Source organism: Scyliorhinus canicula, chromosome 9, assembly GCF_902713615.1.
Source record: "Scyliorhinus canicula chromosome 9, sScyCan1.1, whole genome shotgun sequence".
In the NCBI taxonomy this organism is placed as follows: domain Eukaryota; kingdom Metazoa; phylum Chordata; class Chondrichthyes; order Carcharhiniformes; family Scyliorhinidae; genus Scyliorhinus; species Scyliorhinus canicula.
Genome location: NC_052154.1, coordinates 22,920,660 through 22,935,808, shown reverse-complemented (window position 1 = coordinate 22,935,808; position 15,149 = coordinate 22,920,660). Strand labels below are relative to the sequence as shown.

The 15,149-nt window shown below is 48.2% G+C and overlaps 1 protein-coding gene and 1 long non-coding RNA gene across 4 annotated transcripts in view; one reads left to right on the top strand and one right to left on the bottom strand.

The window, feature by feature from the left end:
* Positions 1-15,149, top strand: part of cdh13 (cadherin 13, H-cadherin (heart)) — a 1,126,050-nt gene that overhangs the window by 829,673 nt on the left and 281,228 nt on the right. The gene's annotated exons all lie outside the window — the stretch shown is intronic.
* Positions 6,415-15,149, bottom strand: part of LOC119971153 — a 46,381-nt gene continuing 37,646 nt past the window's right edge. Inside the window, exon 3 of the long non-coding RNA XR_005461757.1 lies at positions 6,415-6,525. This is a non-coding gene — a long non-coding RNA (uncharacterized LOC119971153). The remainder of the gene's footprint in view (positions 6,526-15,149) is intronic.

Here is a 15,149-nt window from a genome sequence, read left to right as displayed (position 1 = left end):
CTTTATACTATCATTCAAGACCAATCTCACTCCCTTCATGTTTTCTTTTCAATTTTATCTTCCTGTTTTCTAAAGGTATTGGGGTAAATTTGGCCTGGGTCATGTTTGTTTTTGGATGCTTTGAGGCCCTTTAAGAATGCAAATTGGTGTCCGCAGCGGCCAAGGAAAATGTTCCAAACAATGGCAGAAACCCCCCCCCTCCCTACACTGTAGTGTTCTTTCTGGTGACAGCGGCAGCACACGATTGGCCGCTGGTGGGATCGTCTGGTCCCCCCCCCCCCATATCTAGGGCGCGATTCTCCGCAACCACAATGGGTGGGAGAATAGCGGGAGGTCCGCTCCCGCACCTCCCGCTATTCTCCCACCCCCTCCCCCAAAATGGCGTGACCGGTTTTGCGACACGCCGCTCAGAGAAACGCGGGCCACTGTTTTTCACGGCGGCCCGCGATTCTCCGGCCCGAATGGGCCGAGCGGCCTGCCGTTCCCGACCTGTTCACGACGGCGGCAACCACACCTGGTCGCTGCCGTCGTGAACATGGCGCGCCAGGTAAGTGTGGGGCCTGTGGGGGGCGGATCGGGGATCGAGCACCACGACCGTGCTCGGGAGGGGACTGGCCTGCGATCGGTGCCCACCGATCGTCAGGCCGGCGTCTCAAGGGGACGCACACTTTCCCCTCCGCCGCCCGCAAGATCAAGCCGCCACGTCTTGCGGGGCGACTGAGGGAAAAGACGGCAACCGCGCATGCGCGGCTGACGTCATTAGGCGCCGCGGCGGCGTCATTCTTGGAGAATAGGAGGCCGGGAGAGGCTTCCGACGGCGTTGTGAACCTCTCCGGGTTTTACGACGGCGTCGGGCCTTGCGGAGAATTCCACCCCATGTGTTTTAAGTGACTTTCCTGTCATGCCGCCAGGGAACCTGCTGCAATGGGGGCGGGGGCGGGGGGTGGGGGGGGGGGGGGGGTCGCCCTTGGGACCATAAAATCCCAATCACCTTGTTTGTAAAGAATTTAACACATGTGCACCTAACATGTGGTATTTTGGAACCATGTGCACTCCTCAGCGGAGCTGAAGCTAATGTTAAGCAGCATGAAGGACCTCCAGCAGCGCTATTTTAAGGAATTCTAAGCTACTTGCTGACGTATTTCTTCTGGCTTCTCAATTCTGTTTGGGTTCCTTCTACTCCGGCCTTGGGTGCCTGTCTGCGTGGAATTTGCATGTTCACCTGGTGTCTGTGTGGGTTTCCTCCAGGTGCTCTGGTTTCCTCCCATAGTCCAAAGATGTGCAGGTTAGGTGGGGTTACGAGGATAGGGCGGGGGAGTGAGCCTATGGAGGGTGCTCTTGGTAGGGGCGTTGCAGACTCGATGGGCCGAATGGCCGTCTCCTGCACTGTAAGGATTCTATCGATATCCAGGCAGCCCTCAACTTTACAACATTCAAGTTATGATGAACGGCACTTACAACGTTTATAAATCAACACCCGATTTCAGTGCCATATCAGCACGTTCATACATGCACATATGTGACATTCTGCGCCACCTATTTATACGACTGGACAAAATGTCTTTATTAGGTTGGAAACAAGTGTTTTATTCTGTTCGATTAATTTTTTTCTGCAATCATTGCAATTTAAATGCATGTTCAAAGTTAAACAGGCAACTGACAGTGATCAAATAGCTTAATTATATCCCCCCACACCAACTGAGGAGCTTGTGGTGAGACGTGCAGACATTAACAATCGCCTCACTGACTTGACAGGGCAAGAGTTGAGAGCATATTACACCGCAGGGCACTCCATGAGAGGATTTATGGCCTTGGTTCAGGAACCAATCCTCTATTTATACCATGAATCCTGTGAGAAAATCGGTTCTGACTTATGATGTTTCAACTTACAACATGGTGTTTAGGAACCAATTGTGTCCTGAGTCTGAGGACTTAGTTGGTTAAAGTTCTAGTAATATAGAAGAGTGATGCGACTGGCGCTGAAGTACATTTTTATTGACTAAAAGATTTCTACGCACTTTAGTTTCTCCCAGACTTGGGGCCCGGTGGGGATTTCTCTTGGCATTGAACATAACTTGCAGAATGAGCAGAGCATGACAAGCTGCTGGAAGAGGGAGGAGGGTGTGAAGGGCCTTTGGAAGGAGATTGTACCATCTGAGAAATTGAGAATTACAGTGGACACAACTTTACTGCAAATCTTATTATTACTTATTATGATTTCCATTGAGCGTGAGAACTTAAACAAAAATATTACATTTAAAATTAGTGGAAAGAATGGCAATACAAGATTTCAATTAAAATTCTCCAACACAAAATGACTAAAAAATTAATTATTGATTGAAGACTTTTTTTTGTTTTGGATTGATATTTATTGTCACATTTTCACATGTACCAAAGTACTTTCCTGCGGCCAAGGGAATGTACACAGTACGTACATAGCAGACAAGAATAATCAACAGAGCACCTTAGCAATGGTACATCAACAATAGTGATTGGTTACAGTACGGAACACAGGCCCAACAAGAGCAGCATAGGGCGTCATGAATAGTGTTCTTACAGGGAACAGATCAGTCCAAGGAAGAGTCATTGAGGAGTCCAGTAGCTGTGGGGAAGAAGCTGTTTCTATGTCTGGATGTGTGGGTCTTCAGACTTCTGTATCTTCTGCCTGATGGAAGGGTCTGAAAGAGGGCAAAGCCTGGGTGTGAGGGGTATCTGACAATGCTGTCTGCCTTCCTGAGGCAGCGGGAGGTGTATACAGAATCAACTTATGTTCAAATTACAAACATATATGGTGGCTTCCATCAAATTGCACTTTGCATGGATTTACAGTTCTTATAGAAAGAAGTTGGCAGCTGCTCCCAGCTTCTTAAGTTGCTTATTCTTTTACTTTCCCAGCTGAGGAAATTCTAATCCCTGAACTGACTTTCATGGTTAGCATTCTACTAGATATTCATTCTCTCTGACCCAAACTAGGTGAATCTTCCAGCCTCTTTTAAATCCTCATGAACTCGATCAGTTCAATCTGAGCACAAGTGTAGCTGTTTATAACCTGATATCAACACCACCTAATTAGGATTTTGGGAGACTCAAAGTCTGTGCATGGTATGCTCAGAACCTGCTGCCATTGTCTCCAAGTATTAATACTTTGCACCTTCCTCTGAGTATATTAAATCTAAGCCTTCTGTTGATCTCTAATCAAAGCATCTAGGCAAACTGCAGAACATGTCACAAAACCCTCTCTATTTACTCTAAATTTAAAGCCACAGTCCCAAAACACAATAATCTCATAATTGTTCCAAACTTTGAGATACAGGAGATTTTAGAAAATACACATCTACCCTCTAGGTAGTCAGTCTAGGTTGACTGCAGGGTGATTTGACTAATCTGATTAGGAATGATCTGGTCTTTGATGGTCTCACTCCAGCAGTGATGTGTTGATGAGGGTTCTTGGCCTCTTTTATCAATTGGCTGCACAGCAACTGTCCTCATGTCTAATCCTTCTGTGTCTTTGATACATGATCAGTTTCTGATCCACAGCGAACTATAATTAACACAAAATGTCATTTTCCCTACAAATTCCTCCTTCACAAAGATGTTGAGCTACATTAGGGCATCTGGTGCACTTGTTTTATTGTCTCCTTCAAGCTCAACCATTTCACAGATGGTTATGTGACTGCCTCTAAGTCATGAATTATTGTTTGTATCAAAGGTCATTTGAGAAAACACAACCGTTAGCAGTCCAATAGCAAAAACAGTATTGTAAACCACAACACATTCTGAGAATTGTCAGCTTATTTCCATTGTATTTTTGCAGCATCTTTAACCAAATTTTTAAGCATATTCCTACAAGATCATATCCAGGTGTAGAGGGATTTAAAGAATCTGGTCTGTCGGACAACAAATTGATAGAGTGTTGTGATGCTCTGGAAACCCTTTTGCACATTGGTATCCAGAGCTATAGGGCTGGATTCACAGTTCCTGAGGATAAGTGCCGGCGCCAATGGAGAATGGGTGGTTCACGATGGGAAAATCAACGCGAACCCCTCACCGATTCTGGTACCAGTGAGAGGCTAGCACTGGCGACACGTGGAACACCTGTGGATTGCGCAAAATGGCAGGAGAATTACAGGGACCCGGTCTGCACAGGCGCAGGCCTGACAAGCTGCACCGGTCGCGTGGAAAACATGGCGCTGGCCATGCTGTAACTCTAACACCACCCAGCCCGACCCCATAGTCCACCCCTGACCGTCCACCCACCACTCCCCCCCACCACCCCCCATCATCCATAGCAGAAGCCCCTCGGACAGCGGCACGGATCCCAGATGAGTGTGGCGGCGCTGGACACAGACCGTAGCCGGCACACCAGCTTCCTGAATGCTGGGACACACGTGGCCCGCGCCATGGGAACTCTGACCATCGGACCAGAGCATCGTGGGTGGGGCCGGCTGATGATGCGCCAATGGCATTGCGGCTGCGCATGGCGCGCGTCCCGATGATGCCAAATTGGAGGGGCGGGGCATCGCGAAGCAGAGTCAAACCGGCGCATGCCTCGATTCCGGCGCCGGAAGCGATTCTCGGCCCAATCACCAATCCCGATTTTAGACCATAAGACATAGGGGCAGAATTAGGCCACTCGGCCCATCGAGTCTGCTCCACCATTCAATCATGGCTGATATTTTCTCATCCCCATTCTCCTGCCTTCTCCCCATAATCCCTGATCCCCTTATTAATCAAGAACCTACCTATCTCTGTCTTAAAGACATTCAGTGATTTGGCCTCCACAGCTTTCTGCGGCGAAGAGTTCCACGGATTTACCACTGTCTGGCTGAAGACATTCCTCCTCATCTCTGTTTTAAAGAGACAGCACGGTGGCCTAGTGGTTAGCACAACCGCCTCATGGCGCTGAGGTCCCAGGTTCGATCCCGGCTTTGGGTCACTGTCCGTGTGGAGTTTGCATATTCTCCCCGTGTCTGTGTGGGTTTCGCCCCCACAACCCAAAGATGTGCAGAGTAGGTGGATTGGCCACGCTAAATTGCCCCTTAATTGGAAAAAATAATTGGGTACTCTAAATTTAAAAAAAAAAATCTCTGTTTTAAAGGATTGTCCCTTCAGTCTGCGATGGTGTCCTCTGACCTATGGAGAATTTATCCCATGGTGCTTGAGTCTTTATTGGACCAAATCACATGGTCTCTGAATCATTGAGGCAATTTTCCTGCTATCTGGCACCCTTCACAAATGTCTCAAAGTCTGAGGTAAGAGTGGATTCTTCGGTCAGTTTAGTGTTACTTACATGGCTAGTTACCCAGACATGTTAGCCAGATTAAAACCTAGTCTAACACCTGGTAACTGCACAACTGAGACCACACCCCTCCCCCCAATGACCCGTCGACTGACTTCCCGACACAATCTGACCTGAGCACTCTCACAACCTGACTTGACTGTCCCAACCCCACTTCAGCCCCACCCATAGTCCAACTCAACCCTCTCTCCCAGTCAGTCGATTACCCTTCCTGACTACCTGACTATCCAGTTATCTCACCCACCTCATCTGTGAACCCACCTCACCCACTACCCACATCCACCTCCCCACCTACCCATTTCACCCAATCTACCCACCTCAAGTCAAGAATTCACGACCAAAACCGCAATCCGGCAATCATAGGGGCTGGTTTTGCACAGGGCGAAATAGCTGGCTTTTAAAGCAGACCAAAGAAGGCCAGCAGCGCAGGTTCAATTCCCATACCAGCCTCCCGAACAGATGCTGGAATGTGGCGACTAGGGGTTTTTCACAGTAACTTCATTTGAAGCCTACTTGTGACAATAAGCGATTTTCATTTCATTTTTTTCATTTCATTTGCTGTTGCTCAGGAGATCCCAGCCATTATCCCTTGGGGAGCATCCCTGAGCTGAGATTGGCTGCCCTCTACCAACTGAAATGAAAGAGTTGTTGAACATGTTAAGATATCAAGTAGTTTGACTTACAAAAAACATTTGATAAAGTCCATTAGAAGAGATGTATGACTGAAGTGAATGCGCACAGAATGCATTATAGAGTTGCAAATTGGATTATTAATTAGCTGGGTAATAGAAAACAGCAGGTAATTATGATGGGAATACTTTTTATTGGACAGCTGTGCCTGGTGGAATCCCAGAGTTATCAGCTCTTGAATCTCAGGTGTTGCAAACATTCATTAATGAAAATATATCGAGCAAGGTATGGGAACAATGGAAGTTGTTAAGGATGTTATAACATTTATAATTCACTGCTTCGTGGAGGTTGTCCACTTCTAGTTTTAACTCTCACACTTCCTCTTTCATCAGAGACTGTTTGGGACTATTTTTTTGGAATTGTGATCAAACGATAAATATTGTTCCAGCAGTTCCGTCTGTCCAATATTCTCCTTTCCTCCCTTGGTCTTCTTCATCTTCTCAGTTATCCCTATTCTTTTGTCTCTACTCCTCTCTGAGCCTTTAGGTTGAGTGGATGGTGGAGTTTCACATTCAATGCTCAGGTGATAACCATACCTGGAATGTACAACATAGAAATGGACCATTCATCACAACTGGTCCACGCCATTAATTATGTGCTGTAGACGCCTACCCCACCCTACTTTCCCGAAACTCCTTGACAATAACCTTTTATTTCTTTCACCCTCATGTAGTTCTTTAGCTTCTACTTAAACATATAATAATAATCTTTTATTGTCACAAGTATGAAGTTACTGTGAAAAGCCCCTAGTCGCCACATTCCAGCACCTGTTTGGGTACACAGAGGGAGAATTCAGAATTCTCAGCTGGAATTGAGCCCGTTATGCTGGCCTTGTTCTGCATTACAAACCAGCTGTCTAGCCCACTGAGCTAAACCAGCCCTGTTGACTTCAACTGATCTGGGACGAAATTCTCCGACCCCCAGCAGGGTCGGAGAATCGCCTGGGGGCGCCTAAAATCTCGCGCCCGCCGTGGCAGAGATTCTCCGCCACCCGGGAAGTGGCGGGGGCAGGAATCTCGCCCCGCCGATCGGAGAGGCCCCTGCGGCGATTCTCCGGCCCGGATGGGCCAAAGTCCCGCCGCTGGGAGGCCTCTCCCGCCGCCGAGGTTTAAACCACCTCTGGAACGGCGGGCTCAGCGGCGCGAGCAGGCCCCCAGGGTCCTGGGGGGCGATTGAACCCCGGGGGGTGCCCCCACGGTGGCCTGGCCCGCGATTGGGGCCCCCCGCTCAGACTGCGGGCCAGTGCCCTGGCTGCACTCTTTCTCCTTACGCGCCGCCACGGCCTCCGCCATGGCGGAAGCGGAAGAGAACCCCGCATCGCGCATGCGCCGGCAGTGACGTCAGCGGCAGCTGGCCGCTGACGTCACTACCGGCGCATGCGCAGACCGGCGAAAGCCTTTCGGCCAGCCCCGCACCTGGGGCGCCGGTTTTTTGCGCCAGTCTTCTGGTGCTAACCGCTCCGGCGCGGGGCTGGCCCCCAAAGGTGGGGAGAATTCCCCACCTTTAGGGAGGCACGACCCCTGAGTGGTTGGCGCCACTCCCCTACTCCGGCACCCTCCGTCACGCTGGGTAGGGGAGAATGCCGCCCCTCATGTGAAAGTGAATTCCACAGCCTAACCATTCTCTGAGTAAAATAATTCTGCTGACTTCCTGACTGGTATTATTAGTGACAGTCTTCCATTAATGAATAAGGGTTTTGCATTCTGCAGAAGCGCAAATTTAATCTTTCCCAACTTATAGATCTGGTATCATTTTTTAAATTTTTTCCGCACTTTTCCCAGAGCTGAAAACTACTTAACCTTGACCCACCTGTTGTACAGCCCAATTTCCTTACATCCCTGTAAAATCAATGCGCTGGAAATCTGGCGACGACTACATTGAGTGTGACGATTCACTCGACCTGATCCCGCCCTTAGAAGGTGAAGGTGAAAATTACCTGCCTCAATCCTTAGTCCTGTCTGCTGTTCTCTTCTCCTTTTTGTTTTACACTCTCTGTTCCTTTCAATTAGAATTCCACTGATGTGTGGCATAATTGTGGGAGTCTGCTCAGAACAATATAGCAAACGCAGAGAAGGTAGATATAACTCAAAATTAAAAATATCTCTAAATCATATAGAAATGCCAAAAGATAGCAGGGGAGAGGGAGAGATAGACAGAAAATGGCAGATCTGGGAGAAAGAGAAGATACTTTGAAAAGGGATTGAATGCAAACTGAAACAACTCAAGTCTGCCTGAAAGAAGAAAAAATAACGGCCTGAGAGAATTGCAGGTACTGAAGCAAGACAGAGGGCAAAATAATATTAGGTATTTATTAGCGTACCTTTAGGAGGTCAGACAGATTTTAAAGCAGAGAAAAAGAAAAGAGAGGAAAATAAAATTTTAAAAATTAGACATTGGTCAGAATTTTTCATCCCTTCACGGCAGCGAGGTCCTCCAGTGCCGCCAATGTGATCTTCCAGACCTGCTGATGTTATTTTTTATTTATTCATTGGATATGGGCATCACAGACTGTGCCAGCATTTATTACCCATCCCTAATTGCCCTTGTGGGGAAGTTAAGAATCACATATCGGACAGGCCAGGTAAGGACAGTAGATTTCCTTCTCTAAAGGGCATTAATGAACCAGGTGGGTTTTTACAACAATCAACAATAGCTCCATGGTCATCATTAGACTTTAATTCCAGATTTTTATTGAATTCAAATTTCACCATCTGCAGTGGCGGGATTTGAACCTGGGACCCCAGAGTGCCCTGAGTGTCTGGATTACTAGTCCAGTGACAATACCACTAGACCAGGGGTGGGCAAACTACGGCCCGCGGGCCGCATGCGGCCCGCCAAAGGTATTTCTGCGGCCCACCAAGTCATTAAAAAAAAAAAAAAAAAAAATTTTTTTTTTTTTAAATCTTTTTTTTAAAATTTGTTTTTTTTTTTTTTAAATTTTTTTAAGGGGGGGGGCTGTTGGGTTACTTACTGGTATAGGGTGGATACGTTGACTTGAGTAGGGTGATCATTGCTCGGCACAACGTCGAGGGCCGAAGGGCCTGTTCTGTGCTGTACTGTTCTATATGAGGCACCCAGAATCATAACCGGGTGAAGTAATTATTTTACTTAATATACTATGCGGCCCTTTGTGAATTGTGAATTTCTGAATGTGGCCCTTGCACGGAAAAGTTTGCCCACCCCTGCACTAGACCATTGCCTCCCCTTTGAAATGGAGATTTCAAAGCCTTGCCAGCCCCACTGCAAATTCCAGCCTTTAATTCAATATCAGAGGTAGCAAGGATCGTGAAAACCCAATGGAGGATTTAAGAATTCAATGATATTGGCATTAATGAAAAGAAAGACACGGTACCAAAGCTTTATGTCTTCCACTCATCAGGACAAATACAAAAATGGTACAGGAGAAAAAGGTACTGATTGTTTGGCAAGTTACCTTTGACTGAGGTGTTGCCATGGAGAAAGCAACTGGGAACTGTAGACTCCCCAAGCTCCCAGATAATTCAGGAAAGGTTCAAGGTTTGAACAAGTTCCTTTTGTTTACCAAAAAGGGGTTCCTGTGTGTAAATCTACTTCGCTTCTAGCAAGCATAAATGCGCCATGATACAAGCTAGGCTGATTACCTTCAAGTGGTTGTTATTATAGCTTTTAGCACACTCCAGATTATTCAGACAGTGCTGCCCAATCATGGAATCACATCTAACAGCTGGTGTAGTACGGTCTTGCTCTGTGTCATTTGCGCAACTGGAGGAACATACTTTTTGAATGGTTAAGCCAGTCATCGGGATGTAGGACGACCTGCATACCTGGCATTGGACTGCCACTGAAACCCATACATGATGTTGCTCAATCTTGTGGGAGGCAGAACATCTTTTTCAGCTGCTGGCAGCATCCTATTAGCGGAAAGTACCACTTGCGTAGCTATTGCATTGTGGCAGCACGAAACAGCGATTAATGTACAAAGTTGTGTCAATGAATATTCCTAATGGAAAGCACAGGTTAAAAAAGGAGACAGCTGGTGTTGCTTATAATAGAGCTGCAATAGAAATGGAAAAATACAAAGAGATGTTACCAAGGTAAAGAGAAGCATCTGGAAATACCAGGAACAAAGGGACTGACGTCCCCAAGGAGGGTTTGCTCCTCCCTTCTAAGTTACATTTTTAACAGCCTACGCTCTGTTTATTGTGTAGGTGAGGAAACTCATTAACAACTGGTGCTTCAGAGATATATGCCCCAGTTATTGCAAAGGCCAATAGCCTCTCCTAACAGGGCGAGGTGGTGGTGTTGTGGCATTGTCACTGGACTAGTAATCCAAAGACCTAGGGTCATTCTCAGGTTCAAATTCCACCATGGCAGATGGTGAAATTTTAGTTCAAATTTGCTTTGAAAGCCCGCCAGTGGTCCGAGACCTTGTCAATATCACCCCACTAGCTTTGTCTGAAAAGTATATTTTGCTGAGTGTCTTTGCAGCCCTCCAAAGAGAGGTCATCTTTGTCGTGGAAATCTGGTATCTCTTTAATTTGCAATATCAAACCATGGCTGTTAAAGTTCGATTGAGTATTTTGTCTATTTATGCTTAAGTGTTAGAATCTGAATTTTAATATTTTCTATTTGCAATATGATAATTTATTTTAAATTGCAAGTCTTTTCAGGGAAGTATTAAAAAATAGAAACAAAGCACAACCGTTGACATTCTCAATTTGTCTTATGCAAATCTTATGCATCATAAATTATACAGTTTGAATATTTATTTGTTTAATTCATTGAGTAGATTGTGCAGCAGTTTGAAATATTGATGCAAGAAGATTCAAAGTAGGTAATATTTCCCTCAGTTGAATTTAACTGGCGCTGATACGTACTGGAGCCTGCTGCAAACTTTGTAAACCTCATGCTGGCAATTGAATGTTGATTTTTCATGTCAGGAACGAACGAGGTAGCCAGAGTTTAGTAATTCAATTTAATTATCCATCCTGCATCCTCCTATCCCAGGACATTATAAGTAGTGAGGGGAAAAGCCCGCTGTAGAAAATTAAATGGAATATTTGAAAACACTAAAGAGGCTCGCAAAGTGTTTTTTAAATATTCATAAGGACATTATGATGGTGTGGAACAGAAAAATGGGCATTTGCACCTATAAAATGGAATCGTTATCAATGGCATTATCTATCAACAGTAAGAAGTCTTACAACACCAGGTTAAAGTCCAACAGGTTTGTTTCAAACACGAGCTTTCGGAGCATGGCTCCTTCTTCACCTGAAGAAGGAGCCGTGCTCCGAAAGCTCGTGTTTGAAACAAACCTGTTGGACTTTAACCTGGTGTAAGACTTCTTACTGTGCTCACCCCAGTCCAACGCCGGCATCTCCACATCATTATCTATCAAATATACTTTCTAATGCTCTTGTGAAGTGCCTTATTACATCAAAGGTATGAAATAAATGTTGTTGATCCCTCACTCTTTTGTGTGTGTAAGAGAGACTTATTTCGAAGCGTGTTGGTGCACCAGTGGCTAGTCTGCTTTACAGGGAGATGCAGTGCTAGAATTGAGAGAACGAATGGGAGAAGACTTACCTGTTAGCAACACCCATTGAGGGCCTTTAGGGGGACAATTCTCCAACCTCAGTTTTAGTGAAGACCAAATGCATGAGACATTTTTGCTTCACAGCAGAGGTCCTGACTTAAATCTGACAAGTGCTGCAGCTGCAAGTGCAAATCTTCTATGTTTGAATGTAGACTGCATTGGACTGACGCTTAGGCTGTGAACCATAGACAACAATAACATGCATGGTCTGATGAAATGTCATTGACCTGAAATGTTAACTCTGCTTATCTTCACAAATGCTGTCTGACATACTGTATATTTCCTATTTTTATTAATATAGCCCCTTTAACAATGTAAAAATGTTCCAAAGCACTTTGCAGGAGTATAAAGACAGCTTATTTAAATGAATATTATGTAAATGGATATTATTACTACAGAATTCCTACAGCGCGGAAAGAGACCATTCAGCCCATCAAGTCCGTACCAACCCACTGAAAGAGCACCCTACCCAGGCCCACTCATCTGGCCTATTCCATAACCCCACCCTAACCTGCACATCTTTGGACTGTGAGAATAAAATTGGGCACCTGGACAAAACCCACGCAGACACGGGGAGAACGTGCAAAGTCCACACAGACAGTCAACCAAGGCCAGAATTGAAACTGGGTCCCTGATGCTGTGAGGCAGCAGTGCTAACCACTGTGTCACCGTGTCACCCTATTCAATGTAAAAGCAGCGGGCGTGATTCTCCGGAAAGATTTCTAAGTGTTGTAGCATGCGGAAACTGCCACCAGCTTCCCGGTGCTCAGCCCAGTGAGGCCGGCAACGTTATTCAATGTTAATTGGTCCTCTTAATGAGGTCCCATGGGCTTCTTGTCCCAAATGAAGACTCACCAGTCAATTCGCCGGCACCGCGGTTGCCAACCGCTAACAAACCCCTCCCCCACCCGCTAACAAGGTCGAGCAGCACTTAAGCAGCAGTTGCTTAGCCAACTCCAGTCAGCTCGCAACGATGGCGCCGTGAAGCCCGCCCCCAAGATTCGATGTGGACCTGGGGAGGCTCCGAGACGTGGTGGAGGGCAGGAGAGATGTCCTGTTCCCCCAAGGGCCCCGGAGGGTGAACCACAGGGCAGCCAGTGCCACCTGGGTAGAGGTGGACGTGGCTGTAAGCTCTGGGAACGTGACCAGAATGTTTGGCCTCCAGTGCCATAAAAAGATCAACGACCTACACCGGGCAGCATGGGTGAGTTGACACCAACGCCCCTCACCCTCCTGAGATCTCTTGGCCCCACTTGAGCATACACCTCACCAAAGTCTCCATGTGGCCGCCAACCTCCCAACCCATTCTTCACACACCCCTCCCACCACTGTGAACCACGCATTTGGCTAATGGTGCCTCCACAGGAAAAGCTCTCGCACAACCTTCGAGAGAGGGCCGAGACTGTTGGTGGGCTGCCAGACTTAAGAATCCTCACCCTCTTCGAGGACTGTGCCCTGGAGATGACTGGGTTGGCCAAGAACAGGGCGGTTACCAATGCAGAGGATGACGGAAGCCACAGAGGTGAGGAACCACTGGGCCCCATCTGGAGGGCCTGTCAAACATGAATTGTTTTTGCCTTACTGACTGACCTATCCCTACCACTGGCCACGTGTCCATTCTCCCACAGGTCCTCCAGAGTGGCTCCCTCTCCAGCCTCCCAGGAGACCATCTTGGAGGACAGCTCCAAGGATGCCACGATCAAGGCATCACAGCTGTCATCCCCAGCCTCTACCAGCACAGATATACGCACCTCAGTGGGAAACATTAGTGGTCAGGATTCTGGGGCGCAATCTGGTGAGCACCAATCAGCTATTGATGCACATCTGGTGGAGGCAGGAATCCCCAGGCGTGTTAGCAGATGGAGGGCTGTTGGAGCCCAGGACCCAGTTGAGTCCCAGTCTGATGCTGAGCCTCTGGAAGTGGGTTACCCGGAGTTGATGGAGAAGTTTGGGAGTGACCGGGATATTCAGAGGGAGATGTCAACATCACTCCAGCAGATCCATAGCTGGTTGGAGGAATTCCAGAGGCTATGGTCACAGAAGATGTCGCCGGCAATGTGTGGCACCGAGGCCAACACTGCTAGAGTGGCAACCGCAGTGGAGAGCCTGGTGCACAACGTTGGCACCATTAGTGAAGGAGTCCAAGGCGCCACGCAATCGGTGACGGCCATGGCTGAGGGTTTCGGCAGAATGTATGACTCACTGGGGGATGTGACCCAGTGCCAGGCTGATCTTGATGAGGTGCTGTGGGACATGTCCCGCTCTCAAATGGGCATTGCCAAGGCGCTGCACAGCTTGTCCCTGTCATGGAGAAGCATCTCCGAGCGCACCAACACAAGAGTGCAGGCATCAGGGAACCGCCAGGACTGGCAGAGTCAGATGATGCAGGGACATCAGGGGCTCAAACCAGCTGTTTCTCCTTCCTAAGCTGAGCCATAGGGGCCCATGGGCACCAAACGGGAGGAGCAGGCACTAGGTGCCAACCCAGACCCAACCCATGGGCTGGGGTTGGTGGTCACCAGCTCCCCCGAGTTACACCCCTCCGATGAAGCAACGTCTTGAGGTCAGCACATGGGACAGGGCGGCATGGCTATGCATGTGTCACTGACAAGTGCGCTGGGACCCTCTGGGCCCAGAGCTCCCTGAGGACATCCACCAGGGGCATCGAAGGCCATGGGACGAGGTAAGGAACTGGCTGTCTCAACCTCAGATCTGCATCCTGAGGACACACCTGAATGTAACATAGGGCTAGGAGGGCCAAGCACATTGAGGATCACTGAGGGCACCGGAGTGGGGGGGGGGGGGGCAGCAGAGGTTAGATGGGGGATGAGGAGGGTGGGAAGGGGAGGGTGGCACCATGGGAAGAGTGGGGAATAGTATTACACATTAAACACCCTTGTGCAGAAGCATTATAGCGCCTCCATCACTTTCTTCCGCAATGTGGGCTGACCTCAACTCTTGGCCCATCTATCCAGGCACCTTGCACTCCCCGTAGCACTCACCCACCCTCCGGCCATGTACATGTCCCTGGAACTGTCCTCCCATCCCCTGGGTGTTCAGATTTTGACTGCTGCATGTGTGGTGTTGCCTCCCACCATGTTCAAGCGCAGTGTCATTGGGATGCTAGGTGATGACCCCAACATGCTACATGGCCTGACCACCCACGGGAATCCACTTAAGTGCTTATTTAACCATGATTGCAAATTCCCTATTAGCAATAGCCTGCATGACCAGAGTCCTTGGCAGTCAGTGGGGGTTATGGGCAGTCGGTGGGGCAGACGGGCAGGGACAAGGGTTACCCCTGGAACGAGTACACACCATCCAGGGGTTGGCATGGTGGTACCACATATGGTTGCCCCCCGTCTATCACCTCCGCCCTCCCTCTCATGGCTGCCCATGCTTGCGGAGGGTCCCCAGCCAGGATTCCCCCCCCCCCCACCCAGCTGAGAGAGCCCCCCCCCCCCCATCGAGCTCTACGGTGGCCCCCAGGCTCTTTGCCTGTGAGCAAAGATGGCTACTCACCTCCTCGGCTGCCCACAGAAGCCCTTCCACCAAGTTCACGTGTTTTGAAAAGGAGTACTGGCC